A 23,135-nucleotide genomic window follows, 5' to 3' on the forward strand; every position below is an offset into this window, starting at 1 on the left:
GCATCAGTATTCATGAGTAGGTTATGGAGGCTTGGGAGCTAAGTTTATGGTAATTTGGTCTAATCTTGGCTAAATGCATCAGCTGCTTCTGTGGCCCATGATACTTCCCTAACAAATGCAATACTTCATCGTGGGTCTTGCCGTCTCAGGGCATTAAGTTCCGTGCTTACCCTGATAGCATATGCAGGCTTCATGATTCCAACCTTGATTATAGTCACCAGCAGCTTGAATGTCTTCACTGCAATTTACTTCATGCTTTAAGCAGTTGGAAATTGGCAAGAAAATGGGAAAACATTACTGTATGCGTTTTTGGTTGCAAATAATTCAGTTTTCTGATGCTTATTTTTTTATGTTTACAACTAAGTGCTCCTTTCAATAAGCAGAAAGGGCATTATCAATCTTCTGCTGTTGCACTGGTGCCTTCGTCGTGTAAAATATCTTGTAGTATGCTAGTTGATGAGTGTAAATGCAAGAGATGCTGATGGAGTGAGCGAGTGAGTGAGTGAGTATGGTTTAACGCCGCTTTTAGCAATATTCCAGCAATATCACAGCGGGATACACTAGAAATGGGCTTCACACAGGGTAGGGCAGACAGGGTAACAACAAGTACCATTTTTTAACGTGTTTTGGTATGACACGGTCGGGGATCGAACTCTGGGCCTTCCGCTCTTTGGGTGGACCCTCTATCACTAGACCACAGAGGCGATCTTCAGACAGGGAGAAAAGCAGATATGGATGCAGAATTTCTGCACCTGGAATGACCTTGGTAATTGCTCATGAAAGAACATTGCCAAGCAGCCAACTCTGTCATTAGTGAGTGAGTGAGTATAGTTCTACGCCGCTTTTAGCAATATTCCATCAATATCAGGGCGGGGGACACCAGAAATGGCCTTCACACATTGTACCCATGTCGGGAATCGAACCTGGGTCTTCGGCGTGACAAGTGAACGCTTAAACCACTAAGCTACCCGACCACCCCAGATGCTGATGGATAAGTTTAGGAAATATTTATTGATAGTGGTGAAGATTTTGATAATTGGAGGTTACCTCTGCAAACTTAAAAGTTAATTTATTGAATTTATTGACCATCGATGCACCTGTTGATATATAGTGTACACAAATTGATTCAACTTGTAGTACCGTGTTTGGCAGAAGTGATTCATCAAATGCTTGCTTAATCACACAATCATTGATCATCATGACAGATCGAAAGAACATTCTTTCTTTTTGATGCTGCACTCATCAATATACCATTTGTAACATGGTGGCCTGAAAGTAATCAAATGTAGACCAGACAATCCAATGATTGATGTTATGAGCACACTTAGGGGTGAAGACACACAATCAATGAAGTCACAGAGCCTGACAACGCCATCCATTAATCGACTCTTACGACAGGTATACATTGCTTGTGACCTTGGGGTTCTAATCCTCGAGATCAATGGGGCAACATGTTTAAGAACTGATTAAAAGGTTCATGTTGTACCTTTTGTTCTTGCATTTGACTCTCAGAAGGTTGTAATCAGTTGGTTCTCATTAGGAAGTGGATGTTGGTATTATTTGATGTGTGGTTATTTGTACAAATGTCACAAGTTTTATATTCAAGCACGATCCCAGCAATATTCCAGCAATATTCCAGCAATATCACAGCAATATCTCAGCAATTTCCCAGCAATATCACAGCAATATCACAGCAATATCTCAGCAACATTCCAGCAACATCACAGCAATATCACAGCAATATCACAGCAATATCACTGCAATATCACAGCAATATTCCAGCTATATCACAGCAATATCACAGCAATATCTCAGCAATATCTCAGCAATATCCCAGCAATATCACAGCAATATCCCAGCAATATCTCAGCAACATTCCAGCAACATCACAGCAATATCACAGCAATATCACAGCAATATTCCAGCAATGTCACAGCAATATCACAGCAATATCCCAGCCATACCACGGCAATATTCCAGCAATATCCCAGCAATATTCCAGCAATATCACAGCAATATCTCAGCAACATTCCAGCAATATTCCAGCAACATCCCAGCAATATCTCCGCAACATTCCAGCAACATCAGAGCAATATCACAGCAATATCTCAGCAATATCCCAGCAATATCACAGCAATATTCCAGCTATATCAGAGCAATATCACAGCAATATCTCAGCAATATCCCAGCAATATCACAGCAATATCTCAGCAACATTCCAGCAACATCACAGCAATATCCCAGCAATATCACAGCAATATCACAGCAATATCTCAGCAACATTCCAGCAACATCACAGCAATATTCCAGCAATGTCACAGCAATATCACAGCAATATCTCAGCAACATTCCAGCAATATTCCAGCAATATCCCAGCAATATTCCAGCAATATCACAGCAATATCACAGCAATATCTCAGCAACATTCCAGCAACATTCCAGCAATATCCCAGCAATATTCCAGCAATATTCCAGCAATATCACAGAAATATTCCAGCAATCACCCAGCAATATTCCGGCAATATTCCAGCAATAACCCAGCAATATCCCAGCAATATTGCAGCAATATCACAGCAATATTCCAGCAATATCACAGCAATATCCCAGCCATACCACGGCAATATGACAGCAACATTCCAGCAATATCCCTGCAATATCCTTGCAATATCCCAGCAATATTCCAGCAATAACCCAGCAATATCACAGCAATATCACAGCAATATCCCAGCAATATCCCAGCAATATCCCAGCAATATTCCAGCAATATCACAGTAATATCCCAGCTATGTCACAGCAGTATTTCAGCAATATTCCAGCAATATCACGGCAATATCACGGCAATATTCCAGCTATATTCCAGAAATATAACAACAATGTCACAGCAATATCACGACAATATCACAGCTATACCACGGCAATATGACAGCAACATTCCAGCGATATTCCAGCAATATCACAGCAATATGACAGCAATATAGCAGCAGTATTCCAGCAGTATTTCAGCAAAACCACGGTAATATCACAGCAATTCCACAGCAATATACCGGCAGTATTTCGGCAATATCATTGGGGGGCATGCCATAAATGGCAACACTCATTGTACCCATGTGGGCAATAGAACCTGGGCCTTCTGGTGAAAGGCGAAATGTTTTAACCTCTGGACAATGCCTACACCTATGACTCAGTAACAACGTCAGTTCAAATGGTTCCATGAGAAGAAATATATTTATGACAATCGATTTATGATTAGTGAGGGCGATCTGATTGTCGACATGAATATTCCAAGCAATGATCAGCGCAATTTAATGATCTTCATTGAAAAGTGTAATAACATTTGCAGAAGTTTACAAGTGTCCATTCAGCATTATCAATCTTCTTGTGTTGTGTCTAACAATCACCTGTCTCTTTAATGGCTGATAAATTTAGTTTCTTTGAACATTTAACATGCAGTTGTGAGATTTGTCATTACATGTGTCAACTCCACAGATTAGATGTTTTAAGTTCTGCAAATGTGCACTTGCACACCTGAGTAATGTCGGTATTATTGTGCAAGCCCACTGAGGTACCATGCCACAATTATACATGGATAACATATTTAGACACAGTATTCTTACTCCATGGCATCCAGATAACCTGTTTTATCCCCTCATGTCAAGTGGCAGGCAGTGTAACAAGAAGTACCATCATTAATGGTATAGTTGGTCCAGGGGATCAAACTTCCACTCTTGGAGCAGATGCTTCATCCACTAGACCACAGAGGCTGTCCGTAACAAATAAGGAATTGTTTTGTTTTGAACATTGATAGATAAAGATTTGAATTCTTCACTGATGCATATGCTACATTAAATATTTAGTTTTTTTTCAGATGATATCTATTCTTCTGTATGTCTCTGTAATAATGTTCAACTTCAAACAACAAATTAACAGTTTTAGGATCTGGTCATGTTTCATTTTTCCATAACACATGACCAGTCTTTCAGGCTCACAGACCAAGTCCGGGGCCCAGGTGGCTCAGTGGTCTAAGGTGCTGCAGATCCCCCAACCTCGGATCTACAACCTAGGATCCTCATTATGCTTTGTCATTTGAGAAAGGTTTACAGATATGAAATAAGATGCCCTTTCACATGGCAGAGTTGGGGCGGTCGGGTAGCCTAGTGGTTAAAGCGTTCACTCGTCATGCCGAAAGACCCAGGTTCGATTCCCGACATTGGTACAATGTGTGAAGCCAATTTCTGGTGTCCCCCGCCGTGATATTGCTGGAATATTGCTAAAAGCGGCGTAAAACCATACTCACTCAATCAATCACATGACAGAGTTGGGGTGGTCAGGTAGCGTAGTGGTTAAAGCGTTCACTCGTCACGCCGAAGACCCAGGTTCGATTCCCGACATGGGTACCATGTGTGAAGCCCATTTCTGGTGTCCCCCGCCGTGATATTGATGGAATATTGCTAAAAGCGGCGTATAACCATACTCGCTCACTCACTCATGACAGAGTTGGCTGCTTGGCAATGTTCTTTCATAAGCAATTACCAAGGTCATTCCAGGTGCAGAAATTCTGCATCCATATCTGCTTTTCTCCCTGTCTGAAGACCGCCTCTGTGGTCTAGTGGTAAAGCGTCCGGCCAGAGAGCGGAAAGCCCGGGGTTCGATCCCTGACAGCGTCATACCAAAAGACATTAAAAAATGGTACTTGTTGTTACCCTGTCTGGGGCTCAGCATTAAGGGGCTAAAACAAGGACTGGTCGGTATACTGTGTTTGTGTGAGGTATTCATGTTAAACTGAGGCATGGTATCTCAGTGAGCTAGCACTTTAAATCGGCATTAGTCCGGACTAGTACAAGCAGCCACACACACACACATGTACATGCACGACGCTATATAAGTGCAATAATCTTGGATGCGACGTTAAACCCCATTTCATCCACCTCACCCTGTCTGCATATTTCACTGAGACAATGTTCTACCGTCTAACTTCTCACTTCCTTCTCACCCTTGTCTGCGTAATAGGCTCAAGTAAAGTAAAGTTCAACAACTAAATAGTGGAGTCAATACCTTCACAGTACTTGAATGTTTCATATATGGCTGTAGTAAATAAGTGATGGGGTTTTCATGCCAACTGCCAACACTTCAAAGCTTTCTTGCCCAGCTTTTACTGCCACCACAACTCCAGACCAATTGCCCTGGCGTGCATATCTTCTCCAATTTGTGAGGCCTTTCATCTGATAATTGAACCTTTAAGTTCGTTTTTATATGCCACAAAATTGGATGACTTTCTTCCTTGATGATTTAGTAAAAGGGCAAAAAAGGAGAATACGAGTTCCCCTCTGTGACTTTGGTATTTTGGGCACACCTGTCTCAAAGATAAAATGTAACAGATATTTCTTGAAAAGAGAATACGGGTCTGTGTTTTAGTTGTCAATTCTGAGAGTGAAGATGCTGGATCAGTTGCAAAATACTACTTCCTTGTTACCATAGGAATGGCGTTTCAGGTGGCCAAGTTGCCAAGAAATTGCCTTTACTTTGTGAAATTAAGCAATGTTGAGGCCAGTTAAAACGTAATTGGATGAGAGAAGTGTTAAAAAGCGGGAGCATTAAAAAACCTGCTTGAACAGCCTCAAGGGCTGATATGTTTTTTGCTGGTTGCTCACTTTGGAAGAGACGCTGAGGCCACACTGGTTGTGAGGCTGTGATGTTGTGAATCAGTATTTCACAAAGTGCTTTCACAGGAGGTGCATGTCCTATGAAGTGTTAGTCATATGAAGCGCTTGTCACATGAAGCGCTTGTCACCGGAAGTGCTTGTCGTCACAGAGAGTGCTTGTCACAGGAAGTGGTTGTCACATGAAGTGTTGTCACACAAAGTGCTTGTTACAGAAAGTGCATGTTTCAGAAAGTGCTTGTGACAAAGTGGTTGTCACAGAAAGTGCTTGTCACACAAAGCGCTCGTCACACAAAGTGCTTGTCACACAACGTGCTTGTCACAGGAAACGCTTTCCACAGGAAGTGGTTGTCACAGGAAACGCTTGTCACATGAAGCCCTTGTCGCAGTTTGTGCTTGTCAGAGAAAGTGCTTGTCATGATAGTGCTGACATGATTTGATGGCTTCCCCCTAGAAAGCTCATGTCACTCAGTCGGCAGTGTTGTTTTGTAGTTTCCTTGATTAACACTGCAATACCACAGATATATGACAGTGGTCTGTAAGTAATCAAGTTTGGACCAGACAAACCTGCAATCGCTGTGAGTTCCCAACCATCATGGTCAGTGACACACAATCAGCCAAGTCACTGAGCTGGGTCACGAGATCAATCAAGTTAGCTGCCTCCTGCGACAAAACGTTACCAAGAACTTATCTCACAACAGGTAACCACAAGGGAAGATAAAGTTCCTTCACTAACTTAGAGCTTAATGTGCCTCTGGATTATGTGAAATTCTTTAGCATAAAATCTGATCTGTAAAAGCCAAAGATCTAATAAAAACCAATGGTTGTGTTCTCCGTATAACACATAAAGGGAGCCCACCCATTCACTGGAGCACTGAGGGGGTGTCTCGTTTTATTGGTTTTAAGGTGTGACTGTCCAAGAAAGGATGTCATAATGTCTACGGTGTAAGATTTCCCGTAAATGGAAACCATGAAAGGCTATTTGGAGTAATGCTTGATAACTCATGTGGCAACATCAAGAAACACTAATCCTATTAGATACTGCCACCTTTCCAATGCACCATCGCTTCTCACACCCCAGCATGTCGAAATTCACCCCGTCGAAACTGTTGCCATTAAGAAATCCCTTGATGAAAATTTGTAACAGAAATTATGAATAAAATATTGCGCCAACATGCACCCAAGCGCCTGCAAGAGGTCCCAGGAGATTGCAGTGTGTCTTTCTTTCAGCTTCTGCAGTTTTCTTGATAGCTTGGCCTGATGCTTCTTTATTTAGTTACACAGCATTCTCAGTGGTTCCATAAGGCTCTGTTAGCTTTGGGGAATGTAAAACAACCTGTGTCAGCCATCTTACCCTGGCCCTTGGCTCATTCAATAAAACTTTTCCTTATTTTATCAGCTGGAAAACCCTTGAGCCTGAAGCAATGAGGACATATTGTCAGAGGAGCATTCAGGAGGCGACCAGTGATATCAATTAAGTGCGGAATTAATTGTTTCTTGAGAAGTCCTCTTGAGAGAATTGGGTGTTAAGGCTAGGTTAACCAATATCTGGAGCTAGCAGACTGGCATTTGTGATGACCCCAGCTTGAGTTTACTGGGACAGAGGTTCTTATTATTGTGGGAGGCATTGCCTTCTGCCTCAGTACCAGACTGAGCAGCAGGAGTAAGATGGCAGGTGTCATCACATTTAATGATTGGCTTGTTTGGGGAGTGACAAAGCCAATTTGACTGATAAATATGCTTAGAAATTATCAAAGGGATAACCTACAATCTAACCACTCGTGTAAAGCTTGAGTCTCGTAATAGAGGAAATACACTAATTATGCTTTCAGTGCAAACCATCATTTACTGGACATGATGCCGTGAGACATGGTTTGGCTGTGAATGCAGTGCTTGAGAATAAACCACACTGACAGAAGGTGTATTGTTCCATATGAGGATGAGATGGGATAAGAGCTTTTATGGCTTACCAGAATTGTCAAACTTCCATGTTGCGGAAACTCTGAAATATTGGCATAAAGATAATCAGACATGTTCAAAGGTGGAATGGACCCATGAAGATTCCGGGGTAGAATAGGTCTTCAGCAACCCATACTTGCCATAATAGGCGACTATGCTTGTCGTAAAGGGCGACTAACGGGATCGGGTGGTCAGGCTCGTTGACTTGGGTGATACATGTCATCAATCCCAATCACTGGATTGTCTGGTCGAGACTTGTATATTTTACAGACTGCCGACATATAACTGGAATAGTGCTGAGTGGGGCGTTAAACAACAAACACACAAACAAAGGTGGATAGCTATCCTGTGTATCGGGTACTTTCTTACACTTGCTAGTTTGGGACATAATCTAATACATATGTCTGAAAAGGCTAAATTTTTCTAAACTTCAATAGAAAATTTAAGTTTACATCTGTGACCCAAGATGATGTTTTATTACCATATGCTTATACTGTTATTGTCTACATTTCCTAAGATCACCATGGGTCAATGACCTGCCCATGTTCAAATTTTAGAAAAAATACCTTTGAAAACTTCTAAAATAAGCCATCTGACACATGGTATCATTACCTATGACTTTAAAAGGTACAGTGCTGTTATTAGCTTCAGACAAGAAATTGTTGAAATGAAAAAAATTCGCATTCATATGAACACCATCTGATAACTTGATATGTGAAAGATTTCCCCATTTAGGAGATAAACTTACTGTGTTTTAATTGTAGAGCTAGCTTACCTGTAGGTTTAACCATGCTAAATTGAATTTGGAACCGAACATGCATTAAGCTGACACCCTGTGATGTAACGAGAATACTGTGCAAAGCAGAGTTAAACCCAACTCACTCACTCGTACATAAGGGGCCCAACAGTGCTGTTATATCCTATCACCCCATCTCATTCTTTACTTTCATTGGAGAATGTAAGCGCGATTATGTGCATCCTAATTTCTCTTGGAATTCTTCCCCAGCAACCTCTGCTTGTAGTGTGAGGCGACCAAATGGATTGGTTTGATTTTGTGTCATCGTACCCTGACGGCATGAGCTTGGTTGAAGCATGTCATCAATCCCATATATGTGGATTGATGCTCATGATATCAATCACTGGATTGTCTAGTCCAGACTCAATTATGTACAGACCGCCGTCATATAGATGGAATATTGCTGATTTCGGCGTAAAACGAACAAACCAAAAGTGTTTTCAGAGATGGAGTGGTAGTCAACAAACTTTGTTTGTTTGTTTTTTAACGCAGCACTCAGCAATATTCCGGCTGTATGATGGCTGAATGTAAGAGCGATTAATACATTGTATTTGTGTATCATACTTCCTCTTGCAATTGGTCCCCAGCATCCTCTGCTTGTCGTGAGAGGCGACCAAATGGACTGGGGTGATTGACTTGGTTGATTGACATGGTTGATTTTGTGTCATCATACCCTGATGCAATGGAATGAAGCCTTCCATATCAATCACTGGATTTTCTGGTCAAGGCTTGATTATTTTCAGACCGCCGTCATATAGCTGGAATCTTGCTGAGTGAGCATTAACATACAAACAAGTACACCATAATTAGGAATTGAACCTAATGTGTTTAAAAATTAGAAGAATGTTATACTGAATTTGATGACCTCTAAATTTCAATTGACTTAAACCCATAGCCAGTCCTGCAGGCTATTGTTCTGTACATTCAACTCAGTAGTGCTCATGGGGTCAAATCAGACACATTTCAATCCAATTTGATCACCTTTGTTCATAACAATTAACCAATCAGAATCAAGTATGTAAAGGAGTCATGGGAGAATATATATTCATAAGTGGGTCACATGGTTCAATGGTTGGCAAGAAAACAGCAACACGGTAGGTTTTCCGAGATAATAAACAACTGTAAACAGTGACAACAATGTTCCAGGTCAGCACATGGTAGAGGTCAGCTCAGGGCACCTGCATAAACCCAGGTGGCTAAGTCTTAACGACTATGCTTGTGGTAAGAGGGGACTAACAGAATTGGTGGTCAGGCTTGCTGACTTGGTTGATGCATGTCATCGATCCCAATAGCGTGGATCAATGCTCATGATATAAATCACTGGAATGTCTGGTTCAGACTCGATTTTTTACAGACCGCGTCATATAGCTGGAATATTGCTGAGTACAGCGTTAAACCAGAAACCAAACCAAAACCAAACCTAAGACTTATCCTCCTCTATCTCTCTGCTTCAGAAATATATCAATGGAAGGCATATGTAGAGAACAGTGACTCTATGGTAGAAATAACTAGCCATGCAGATATGTACAGAAATGTACGTTTGAATACTTACATGAACAGTGATGGTTCTGAAAGATGTTTCCAGGTATCAAATACTCAATAACGCCCTCGAATCTGAAAATGAAGGGTCACATGTTTTTGAGGGATCAGTGACCTGGAGCACTGGCGATCAGAAGTACTAGACCTGCATGAAATATTGACCTTGGAATAGAATGTCATAGACAGGGGTGATTGGTCCTCCATGTCTGATTCCTGAGTGCACTACATCAACAAGTCAGACAAGCTTATGGTTAGTCTTCAGTACAAAGTGCATTCATACTTGTGTTGTAATACTTGTACCGTTTTATTTCATTTTGCATCCAAAAAAGATTGATCACATTAAATACATAGAGGATTCATCATGAGTTTTTCTTGATATGGGAAATGTCAATTGTACTTTGTTAAACGGTATTTGTTAAATGGTATTTGCCCAGCCTTTGCTGGTCAGCAATACCAAGATCTAAAATTTATTTTCATGTTTGTTGTACTGATTTTTTACAGAAAATGGCAGTGCAGGAGTTGAAAATTGCCAATTTATTGTCAAAACGTTTAAGGTTCATCGACATTTGGATTTCTTTTGTAACTTGTGTATGGTTTTAATAAGCGCCCCCGTTGACATTTTTTCTAAGCTCCAAGGGTACATTTTTATGGTGAATATGGTAATTTTCTTGCACCTTCTGGCAATGAACATGCCATGCCTGGTGCATCTTCACACCTGGATCAGCATGAAGGTGATTACAGGTAAAACTACATGTTGTCCAGGTGTGGTGTGGACAGTGTTATTAACAGTGATGAATAGTTGATGCTGCAGGTATTGATTGCCAGCATGAAGGGGTTGTATTACACCATTGTGCTGGAAGCCTTTCTTTGTCTTGGTACTGGGTAATTTGTTTGTGTTTGTATTACTGCCACTGATGACTCACATAATCCACGCCTAAATTAATATCACTTGGGAGGAGCATTGGGTCAGGGAAGGGTCAACAAAAGGTTGGTCTTGCAGTTTGAGGAGGAATTAAAATAAACTGGCACCAATGAAATGCAGCAGTTGGGTGGGAACAACCATTTTCTTTTATCTCTATTGGATAAAACCTGAGAAAAAGAAAAGGGAAAGCTTGAAATGAAACATGGTTCAGAGCTACAGATATGCTGCGTATTTGTGTAAAATAGCACCCAAACTATTCAAAATCCAATTACTTTCAATTAGCTTGCAAACAGAAACGCATGCAGTAAATGAAAAACTCAATTGTTGGAAAACAGCACGCGGACATACCCAATGAAGCTTTTTCAGCATGCGTACAACAGAGCTAATTTACAAATCACGATTACGAGCTAATTTACTTTCCGAGTCACGCCTATTTTTAGAACTGTTATATACATATAAAATATTATTTCATTTTTTGGGAAGTCTCAAAAAGCTTACTCATTTGGGGAAAAGCCAAATAGTGTGATGAATAGAAAAAAATATTGGTTACCCAATGAAAAATATAATAACCCATTTAATATAGAAATATTCGAGTAAAAACTCAATTGCTCAAAAAGTTATCTGGAGCTCTGATGGTTCCATAATTTAGGAGCTGGTTTCCAATCAGCTGAAGCTCTTGACAATAACTTATTGTCACCCAAAATGTCCCAAGATAATTTTGTTGTCAAAGTTAGTAATGACATAGAATGTTCCATCAAGAGTTGATAAAATCATGACAATGTGTTCGTGACATTTGACATATGTGAAAGCAGTAATGTTTATATTTCTATCAGTAAGGGTGGTACATTGTGACAAGGAATGCCATGTATAAAAACTTTTTAATCATATATGGGGGCACGGGTGGCCCAGTCGTCTAAGGCGCCGCGATTCGCTGTGTAGAGTTGCGTCCCTTGGCCACGCCAGAAACCTATGATTGTGGGTTCCAATTCCAGTTCGCCCCGATTATGTTTCTAGGTTTGTCAGCACCATATCCGTGCTCGTGGGTTTCACCGAAATGGTAAACGTCTGAGACCTGCATCACTTCGGGATTTCCTCCCACATTAAGCTGACACGCCGCGATATAACTGGAATACTGTTAAAAGCGGCGTTAAACCCAACTCACTCACTCACTCACTTAATCATATATACGTATATGTTTCAGGGCTCTGTCTTGCCCCTTCATCTGAAAAATTGTCTGTGTACAATTAAGAAGTTGTTATCCATCATACTTCTTGTCACGTTATAAAGACTCTCTTGGACGCTGTGCAGTGTTGCATCCCTTCGGCATAGAAATAGGGGGCTTATTAGAATATTATTTTGGTGAAGAAAACAGAGGTGAAATATAAATTTTGTGGTTTATGCTGACAGCCTGAGATGTTCATGTACAACAGATATATTTTTCCAGAATTTAATTGCCCATAATTAAGGGTGCATATAATATACAAGTGCGTATTGTACGTGAATAAATAAGTCTTGCGTATACTGATCAATCGGAAGGGGTGCTAATTGGGATTGTTCATTGGCCAATATATTAGCAAAAATCGCTGTGGGTGCTTATTACGTCGAATACGGTATGTTTCTGGGTTTGTCAGCACCATGCTCCTGGGTTTTACCAAAGATGTAAATGTCCAAGACATGCATGACTTCAGCCTCCTCCCACATCAAGCTGACACGCTGTGACATGTATACCGTATTCAACGTAATAAGCGCCCAGAGCTTTCACAAAATTAGAAATAGTGGGCTCTTATTTGAACATTATTTTGGTGATAAAAAAAACAGAGTTGAAAGATCGTAAATATTGTGGTTTATGCTGACAAAAGAAAAGTCTGTGCGTATCATACGCGACAGATATATTTTACAGAATTTAATTGCCTATTATTGAGGGTGCATTTAACACACGAGTGTGTATTATATACGAATAAATAAGTCTTGTGTAAATTGATCAATGGGAAGTGGGGCTAATTGTGATTGTCCACTAGCCAATATATTAGCAAATATTGCCGTGGGTGCTTAAAAGGGCTGGGCTTATTACGTCGAATATGGTAACTGGAATAGTGTTCAAAGTGGTGTTAAACCCAACTCACTCACTTACCTACTACTGCACAAGAAGTAGTTCTCCATGGATCTATCCATATCTCTTCTGCCCATCGGGGCACAGATGGCCCTGTTGAAGACTCAGCAGTTTGCAGTGCAGAGTTGCATCCCTTAGGCATTCTAGGATCTTCAGATTGTATTAAGAATCCCATCTTTGTCCTCAGTGAGACCTTGGTTTAACTTGAGTGCTTAACATCTGAAGCCTACATGACTTTCAGATTTCTTCCCCCATGAACATGATGAAACTGCCATGAGACAACTGTTCCAAGTGGCTTGAAACTCATCTCACTGTTCAAGAATCGGGTGCTCTTTAACTTCTTTTGAGTAGTATATATGTTTGAGTTTATCCATATGTGGATATCCTTGTGGACCGGCAAATAAAGTACCTCATAAATCTTTGTTGTTGAACAAAACATCGGCGATATTCATGTTTATTTTTCCTTGTCTGTTACCATTATATGCACCTTCTACTGTTTTTCTGTCATGTACACAAAGAACAGACTGTCATGTGTATTTTAGCTCTTAGTAGGGGGCGTATGAATTTATAGATTGCCTACAGATTGTTCTAGAATTTGGTCAGGGGCTGTTTAATTCAGACAAATGGACATCCTGAAAGGGGAAGCCAAAAATGTCATGTTTATATTATTGTTTTTTTTTATTCAATGTCAAACAAATCAGCGCTGGTCACTGTGCTGCAGGTATTGAAAAACGGAAGTCTGTTGAAATATGTCTTGTTTATTGATTCTGTGGAGTAAATGTGGCACATTCATAATCACACAGATACTTTCAGACCATATTGAATATTCATGACTGGTTCTGGAATATGGTTCATGTGGAAGTGAAGTACAATATGAGAGTGACACGTCACATTGATGATGCCCAAGTACTGCTCACTGCTCCAGTCCTGTGATGGTAAGAAGGGAAGGCACCACAACACTGTAGTAAATAGTGGCACTCTGGCTAGGATTACTGGATCCCTCCAGGGCCAGATTGATAGGTCAGGTCAAACTGATTTGAGGCGATAGCTTCCAGTAGCAATGGCCATCCAGACAAGGGTAATTCCTCACCAGTCCAGTCCAGTAATAGCCATATGACCACAGGGGTGTCGTCTGTTCCCAGTATAGTGTAGCGTAGCAGCCATGCTGACATAAGTCAGTGCTTTCAGCTTACATTATCCAGTCATTGTCGAAAGGCGAAATGCATTAATACTACGAGCAGTCAAATCTCAGAGCTTAGCTGCCAGACCTTGCAAGACTGTTGACAGAATAATTGTCATTTGTGAGCAGCTGTAACTTACTGTGTGGTGGTTGGATAGTCCTGGTTGAAGTAGAATATACGATACATGTCTGTTTTAGAGGGCCATTGTCATAAATTTATCACCTGATGCTGTTGAAACTGTCATGATAGATAGTGCTTTGGTTTGGTGCGGTTGCATTAATTTTGCTTGTCGTAAGAGGCGACTATCGGGATCGGGTGGTCAGACTCGCTGACTTGGTCATCGGGAGTCATGGGGAGTTTTTAACGCTGGGACAACTTCAGCTATGGAGAAGCATAGATGCACTCTCTCTTTTTATTTCTTTTCATGTTCAAGATTTGAGCAATGCCTCTTAAGAACAACCTCTTTAGTCAGTCACAGTGACATTGCGTTGTTATAAGTTAACATCAAGTACAGGACGTCAAAGAATCTAACATGATGAACGAGATGGGGAGATTTGAAGTTCTCAAGGAACGTGTGGCGATTAGCTGTTAGTTATTATTGATGATTTGAGTGATCATTTGAAGGTGAATTTAAAGATGTAGTGATTAGTTACTAAAGTAAATTCAAACAGGTTGCTAGAGAAGATGCTGACAGTCAATGAGTTCATAGCTTTCCTAGTGTACATTTCTTTGTTTTATTCTCTTGACAAGCATGCAGTCAAACAGGTCTCGTTCATACGCTTATGACCGTCAGTTAAGCAGTCATGTGACTGGCCTCTCTTCTAATTTAAACTTCACATTAGTAATTTGAGTATGCAGTCAAACAGGTCTCGTTCATACCCTTATGTGACTGGCCTCTCTTTCAGTGTAAACCTCACGTTAATAAATTACTGTATGCCAAAATGCAGCGATTGTGATGTGATTTACATTTGTATAGAAATCATGATGGTGTATCCAATTCTTACTCAAGGGTATTCCCTGTCAGAACTGGTCCCAGAGACAAAGCGAATTGATGGATTGTGTGGTCAGGCTTGCTGACTTGGGTGATTGTGTGTCATTATACTTCGACTGAAAGGAGTTTTGCTCATAGTATCAATTACTGGATTGTTTGATCCAGACTTGATTATTCACAGGTTGTTGTTCCAACAGTGGAACAGATTAAAATGTTTAAGGTTCTTGATTTTGTCATTTTGCTTGTTGCTTTTGAATTTAAAAGAATGTATTTGCATCTACCTTGATGAATTATTGACGTCACGTTCAAGTTTATTGCACTTATATAGTGACATGTATGTGCGTGCGTGCGTGCGTGTGTGATGCGTGCGCGCGCGCGTGCATGCTTCGTCTAGTCCAGACTAATGCCGATTTTATAGTGCTAGCCCACTGAAACACCATGCCACAGTTTAACATGAATACCCAAATCAGACACAGTATACTGACTCTGAGCTGATCAGGGCTTGTTTTAGCCCCTTAATGCCGAGCGCCAGACAGTGTAACAACAAGTACCATATTTGAAGCTCTTTTGGTATGACGCGGCTGGGGATTGAACCCCAGACATTCGCTCTCCGGGCGGACGCTGTACCACTAGACCATGGAGGCGGTTCAATTTACATTATAGAAGTACCGACTTACTTGTGACTCTTGAACTGGAGGACTTTTGACAGTCATGATAATGAAGAATGATGTGTAAATGTAGACTTGAATTCACCGTGGCCATAACATCAACAGGAAAGAGGAAAAGTTTGAACCAAACATTTTAAGCGAAGAGGTCATATGTATCCAATTAAAAATATATTTTTTCTCCATTTATTATGTATGATCATCTGTCATGGATCAAAATAAATTGGTATTAAATATAAAGTGGTATTAAAGATTTTGTGGTATTGGTTTCACTCTTTCACCATGGTCTAGTGGATAGAGCATCTGCCCAGAGAGTGGAAGGTCGGTGGTTCAATCCCCAGTTGGGTCATACCAAAAGACGTTAAGAGATTGTACTCGTTGTTATCCTGCCTGGTACTCGGCATCAAGGGGATAAAATGTGGACTTACAGGTTGGCTTGGAGTCGGTATACTGTGTCTGAGTGATTGTCCACGTTATACTGTGGCATGGTACCTCAGTGAGCAGCTACTATCACACACAAGTGCAATGACCTTAAACACGAAGTTAAATACCATGTCACTTCACCTCAATGTACCGCAATGGAGCACTAAAACATTGTCAATCAATAATCTTTTTTACACAATTTGCATGAAATATTATTCAAATGATTTTAATTGCTGTGTCTACATTCTGTCCCGTGAGGCCAATATTCATGTATTTTTCTTCCTGTCTGTCGATCGATTCAATAAACGTGTCTAATGGCCATGATTGGAGGCCGAGATGGCTAGACCAAGATAAGAAGGACTCTCTCATTGCTGGCAATGAATTCCTTGTATCATGGTCACACATAACATGAAGCACAACTAAATCATCGTGTTCGGTTTCGATCGACCTTAGTTGTAACCTGATTTAATGCAATTTACTGTCTAGTCGAAATTTCCCCACAGGAAGCCTGTTGATGAGTGAGATAGTTCCTCCTTACCGTTTCAATCATCCGTATGTCTCCATGCATAAAATCTCTAGTTACCTGTAGGTTGTGGCCCAGTAGGCACAGCGCCAGCCTTGAATTGACTGCTGCTGCTGCAGCTACTGTTGATGTTGCTGCTTTCCAATCAGGATGCTATTTCAGGTTTGCCTGGAAGGGTTTGGGTGTCTTAGGTACTGTATATGAAAGGATGAAAGCAGAGACTTGCAACCTTTCACATTTAATGGTTACTAACTGTCTCAGCTTAGAATAGCATTGTCCTTTGCAGAAGTAAGGCTTCCAAAAATATGGCCTCTTTTAGGAATATGAAGTTAGTCAATTTTAATCTGTACAATGGGGTTTGACTGCCATCTTGATGAAGTTGTCCCACCAAATCTGAGATTGTCTTGGCAAGTACATTGAAAAGATATTTCTTGCATAATATTTTGAACCAGAGTTGTGTCCCTTGGCTACACCAGAAACCAATGATTGTGGCTTTGATTCACGGTTCGCCCCGATTATGTTCCTAGGTTTGTCAGCACCATACCCGTGCTCGTGGGTTTCCCATACCCGTGCACATGGGTTTCATCAAAGTGGTAAACGTCACAGACCTGCATCACTTCGGGCTGACAAGCCATGATATAACTGGAATACTGTTCAAAGCAGCATAATACCCCACTCATTCACTGATATATTGAACATCTGTTCGTACTTGACCATTTGTCACAGCGTTTTGTACCCATGGTCATTCAAAGTCTTTAAAGGCTGTGCCAAAACATAGGGTTGACATTTAGTGAGTGTGAGTGAGTGGTTTAAAACCGCTTTAACAGTATTCCAGTTATATTGCGACTTGTCAGCTTAATGTGGGAGGAAACCCCGAAGTGATGCAGGTCTCAGACGTTTACCACTTCGGTGAAACCCACGAGCACGGTGCTGATAAACCTAGAAACATAATCAGGGTGAACCGGGGTTCGAACCCACAATCATAGGTTTCTGGTGTAGCCAAGGGACACAACTCTGCACAGCGAATCGCGGAGTCTTAGATGACTGGGCCACCCATGCCCACATTTAAGTGGCACAGCTGCCAACTTTCCCAAACTGTCTGCATTCGCAATGAATTTGCAACTAAAATATGCAAATTTTATTTCTTCTTTAATTCATACGAATGATATGTGAAACAAAAATTACAAAGACTAAATTTTCATAGACACTGGTGAAGAGAGGGTACATATTTACCCGTATACCATTTTGCTATGAAAGCCACTGGTATGAAGTCTATGGTGTTGCATCTGTCCAATTGAGACACTCCTCTCGTATAATCTGTTGGCTATATTGTACCGTACACAGTTCAATGAGCCCCCTAATGACAATATCATCAGGCTTTGGTGTCGCAGCTAGAAGATTGTAACAAAATACTATTTGTAATTTGGGAAAGTTGGCAGCTACAAAGGTATATGGTAGGCCTAGGAGGTTCATGTTGTTTGTCTGCTAAATCACATTTTATGATGCCTATCAATCTAGCAGTTAACGATTACCGTATTAGACGTAATAAGCGCCCCGCTCTAATAAGTGCCCACGGTGATATTTGCTGATATATTGGCTCGTAAACAATCCTAATTAGCACCCCTTCCGATTGATCAATGTACAAAAGACTAATTTATCCGCGTATATGCACACTCGTGTGTTATATGCACCCTTAATTATGGGCAATTAAATTCTGGAAAAATGTATCTGTCGTACATAAACATTTCAGGCTGTCACAATAAACCACGAAATTTATCTTTCAACTCTTTTTTTTTCCACCAAAATAATATTCCAATAAGAGCCCCCTATTTCTAATTTTGAGAGCGCCCTGGGCGCTTATTACAACGAATACGGTATCTGTCAGAGCCATGACATCTGTAGCACTGATGACATCTAATGAGACCCATTTTTAACTCTGCATCTACTTTCAGAATTGGTACTTCACATAAAGGCTTGTCCTTGTGTGAATAACCTACAAGCCCTTATTAAAAAACTATTTGTGCTAACATGTCCAAATCAATATTCGCACCCAAATATGTGTCCTGCTTGCTCTTATTGTCAATAACATTATATCTCAACTCCACCAACTTTAAGACTTTAATACCACGTTGAGACATTACGATCGCAAGAGCCAGCAAGTTTTTTTACTTCCTTTTAAAATCAATCCATGGATTTGGAAACTAGATATAGGCTTATTCCACTGAATGATGCGCCCTGTATTGAACAGGTCCCCATTAGCTAAGGCGGACTGGTGGAAAGCTATGCCTAGACATGTTGCGTCCGCAACATCTGGCTTGAATGTTTTAAGGAATCAATGGCCATGTTTGTTCCCAAAACAAATCATTTGATTCGATCAAGTCGCCATGACATGTGTGTGCTAGTGAGAGTTATGAAAACATTATCCAATAGAAGCAGAACAGTGCCCCATAAGCGTCAACACAAAACCTGTATGGTTACTTCTGATTCTGTTGGGATAAAAAAGGTTGTCTGTGTTGAAGAGGCTTCCCATTGTCTGGGAATTTCTGATGTCAAGAAACCCTCAACATACAGCTGTTGAATTGTCCGAAAGTACAAAAATATTTAGTTTTTTAGAAAAAGCCTGTTTGAACTATAATTTTTAATGGGATGTTGGGATGTCTTTAAAAAAACTATTTCATTATTCATGCCCTATGTTGGTATTATGATGGAGAAAGTATGGAAACATGAAGGTGAATGAGTGATTGTTGGGAGTCAGCAGTGTCACAACAGCCTCAGGACGTTTTCACAGATGTCGTCAGTTGGTCCTTAACGACATGTTTGAAGTCAGTTTATCGCACATATGATGTGGTACAGCCAGCTGAGAAGTGAAAAAAATCAAATACATGTATACAGCTTTAGTGTCAAGCAAGATATTAATTAATTCTCATTTCAGACAGGTTGATTTTTGACAGTTGCAAAAATGAATGTAATCAGTATTTTGTGTCCCAACCTTGTTTATACTTTGACGTCACTTCATGGTAACACAAACTTCATGTTGTCAGTGGAATGAACGTCTGCATGTTAGAAATTGAGTGAAAGACATAAATGTTTACTTTGTTTTCTGTTTTCTATAAGTAGCACACTCTTTAACAGGTTTATTGTGTGTCATCGTACTTTGATGCCATGGATCATTTTCATAATTTCAATCACTGGATTGTCTGGTCCAGATTCAATGATTTACAGGCTGTTGTTATATTGCTTTAGTATTGCTGAGTATGGCATAAACAACAAACACAAACACACTCTAAAAGTAGCGCATGAAAAGATAGAATTTGGGCTCACTGCTGTAGTATTTTGAACACAAAGGTAAACGACAAGGATCCCTCCATTGCCATGCCAATTAAGCTGGAACACTTGGCCTTGCTGATAAAACCTTATAACCACTAAATCCTCATTGAATTTTTTGGCTCATACAATAATATTGGCCACTGGATTTGGGGGGACATAAAATAATCTTCAGTGTTTCAGATTGGTCAGTTTTCTAGGTCAGGGACTGATTGTCATCCAAAGTTTCTTGTACACTTTTTTTCCGATGATGATGTCATGATAATATAGCCCGCGTTAGAAAGTGGCACCAGTCCTGTAGTCCTTGCCGAACTGCCCAATAGTTAAGGTATCATAAGGACTAGTAGAAATTTGCCATTTTTAAGGGTTTTGCTACATGTTATCATGATAAGTAGACTTGTAGACTAAAAGTGTTAGATTCTACCGCTTGTGTCTTTTATTATCAGATGTTTCAAAATGAGTCGTTAAAGTTTAGATCTCTGATGCTTGCCAAAGTGCTTTAAACTTTGTTGACAAATGTTGATATTTTTATTATCTAAAGACACAAGAGTGAGATTTTATTGTCATTCAAAATCATTCTTCCTAAGCAGTTAATAACCAGTGTCTTGGGTGTAATAGGTTAAGCAAAATCAGCTTCAGTGGCAGAGGCAAACACATTATATCATTTCTTTGTGATGTCATGGTAACTGATGATGTCACACTAACCTGAGATGCATTTGATACAATCTCATTGTCGTAATATCACAAGTGATATCGCCTGTGGCAATTCTGTTAAATTCTGGAAAAATGCTAATGCCATTTGTTACAAGCAAAATGCTTCTGCGAGTGAATCTCAAAGGAGCAAAAACAAGACCTGGGGTCATTATTCACTGAACATTAATCCTGGAATACATTTGATCGCAAGAATCAATTTTGGGGGTAATAATGTTTCATTTGAAATGTTTAGTATCAGTTTGAGTTTGTGGGGTTATAAACTGGCCATTATGCTATGTTTCCTCCATCAGTGCTGGCTTAATAGAGTGTCAGCAAACGCACTGAAGTTACAGTTACTGTGTTTTATTAAGGATGTTTGTTTCGGCTATGGTGCTGGTCGTAATCCCCCTTCACTCACTCAATCCTGATGACACTGTTGACGTTTATACAGATGTCATTCAAATAAAAGCGACAAGACTCTTTCCATATTCACAAGAAATCGCTGCCCAAAACAGAGTCGAACGTAAAGATTCCGACTCCATCCTCAGCATCAGCATCTGCTGAAGCAACATGTTAACACAGACCTATACACCTTGAAAAAAGTTAAGCACACACCGTTTCTATTTCCATATATCGTGAGCTCCGATGCATCTGTGGGAAATATCTACACATGACATTGACCTATCATGTGTAAGATAGCAGTGGTGAACCGGCAGTACACGAACACTGTATGTTTTTGTCCCCTGGTCCTAACAACTGAGTCCTACCTTGTGATATGGTATGGAAGTGGGGACGCGCAAGGGTAGTAAAACATTGTTGCCATGGAAACTTGTCATAACATAAAACATCCAAATGCCAATATGAGTATGTCACTTCATTAACAAATGTATTTCATCAGATATGAATGCAGGAGACAACATTATAAACTTGCCATTATAAATCGGTATATGGTGCTAACCCTCTTCCATGTGGATGTATTATTACAGGCAATGTGACAAGCAAAGTTCAGATAAAAAACGCAAAAAAATAAAAACAACACAAAAGAAAGTGATTTATGAGTTACAGAAAGTGCATACATAATGTTCATTTCATTCTCTGGACACAAAGGTTCACAACCTCTCAACAAGAATGGAAAAGCAAACTAAATGAAACATTTACCCAATAAAATAATAATAATAATAATAATAATAATAATAATAATAATAATAATAATAATAGTAAATGAAATTCCATGAAGTGAAATGTTGACTGATGAAATCAAGTTTAAACCCACAGCAAGTTTTAGATGTAGCACTCTGTCATCTTTTGGTTATCCAGTGTCATATTACCCCATTTTATTTGGATAAATATCTCATAATTCGCCAAGATTGCTTTGTTTGAAGTCTGATACGAACATCAGAATGCCTAAAATAGCCATGAAATCAAATTACTCTTATGTGCTGAAGTTGTAAGTTTGGACAGGAGCAATGGAGATGGGAATGGGAATGTCACTTCTGAACAGAGCATTGATGGCTGATGAGTCCTGGGTATTTATCAGAATAGAATGGAGGGTGAAACGATACGTTGGTGCACCTGTGTTTCGTGACTTTTTATTTGATGATACGATAAGGGGCGGTCGGGTAGCCTAGTGGTTAAATTGTTCGCTCATCACGCCGAAGACCCGGGTTCGATTCCCGACATGGGTACAATGTGTGAAGCCCATTTCTTGTGTCCCCCACCGTGATATTGCTGGAATATTGGTAAAAGCGGCGTAAAACAAACTCACTCACTCACTGATGATACGATACACCATACATTTGTTTTCGGTATCAATACAGGCGATACACTGACTGAAATAAAGTACTTCTTACTTGTGTAATCATCAGCGTTTTTGTAAAATGTGTTAATAGTGTTTCAAGTTCACTACTAAAAGTAGCCGCTACGATCATGTGTATACAGGCTAGTTTTCCTTTTGGACCTGCACCGAAAGATTTACAGTCCAGAGGTTTCCATGTGATTTGACGTAAATATGTGCAGCGTGATACGCAACATGTCATGACGATGTATAGTGATGCATATCACATTGGACCTATGTATCATGATATGTATCGTACCAGGACGTTATGGATCGTTTCACATCTAGGAGACACTATAGACTTCATCTTGAATGGTGGCTCCTCATATTGAAATGGGGGCGGTCAGGTAGCCTAGTGGTTAAAGGGTTAGCTCATCTTTCCGAAGACCCGGGTTTGATTCCCGACATGGGTACAATGTGTGAAGCCCATTTCTGGTGTCCCCCGCCGTGATATTGCTGGAATATTGCTGGAGTATTGCTAAAAGCAGCGTAAAACCATACCCACCCACTATTATTGA

At 40.2% G+C, this 23,135-nt stretch overlaps 1 protein-coding gene across 1 annotated transcript in view; it reads left to right on the forward strand.

Moving 5' to 3' along the window:
* Nucleotides 1-23,135, forward strand: part of LOC139449408 (arginine--tRNA ligase, cytoplasmic-like) — a 146,062-nt gene that overhangs the window by 39,936 nt on the left and 82,991 nt on the right. The gene's annotated exons all lie outside the window — the stretch shown is intronic.

Source organism: Haliotis cracherodii, unplaced genomic scaffold (genome assembly GCF_022045235.1).
Source record: "Haliotis cracherodii isolate W230 unplaced genomic scaffold, xgHalCrac1.p SCAF_8, whole genome shotgun sequence".
NCBI lineage: Eukaryota > Metazoa > Mollusca > Gastropoda > Lepetellida > Haliotidae > Haliotis > Haliotis cracherodii.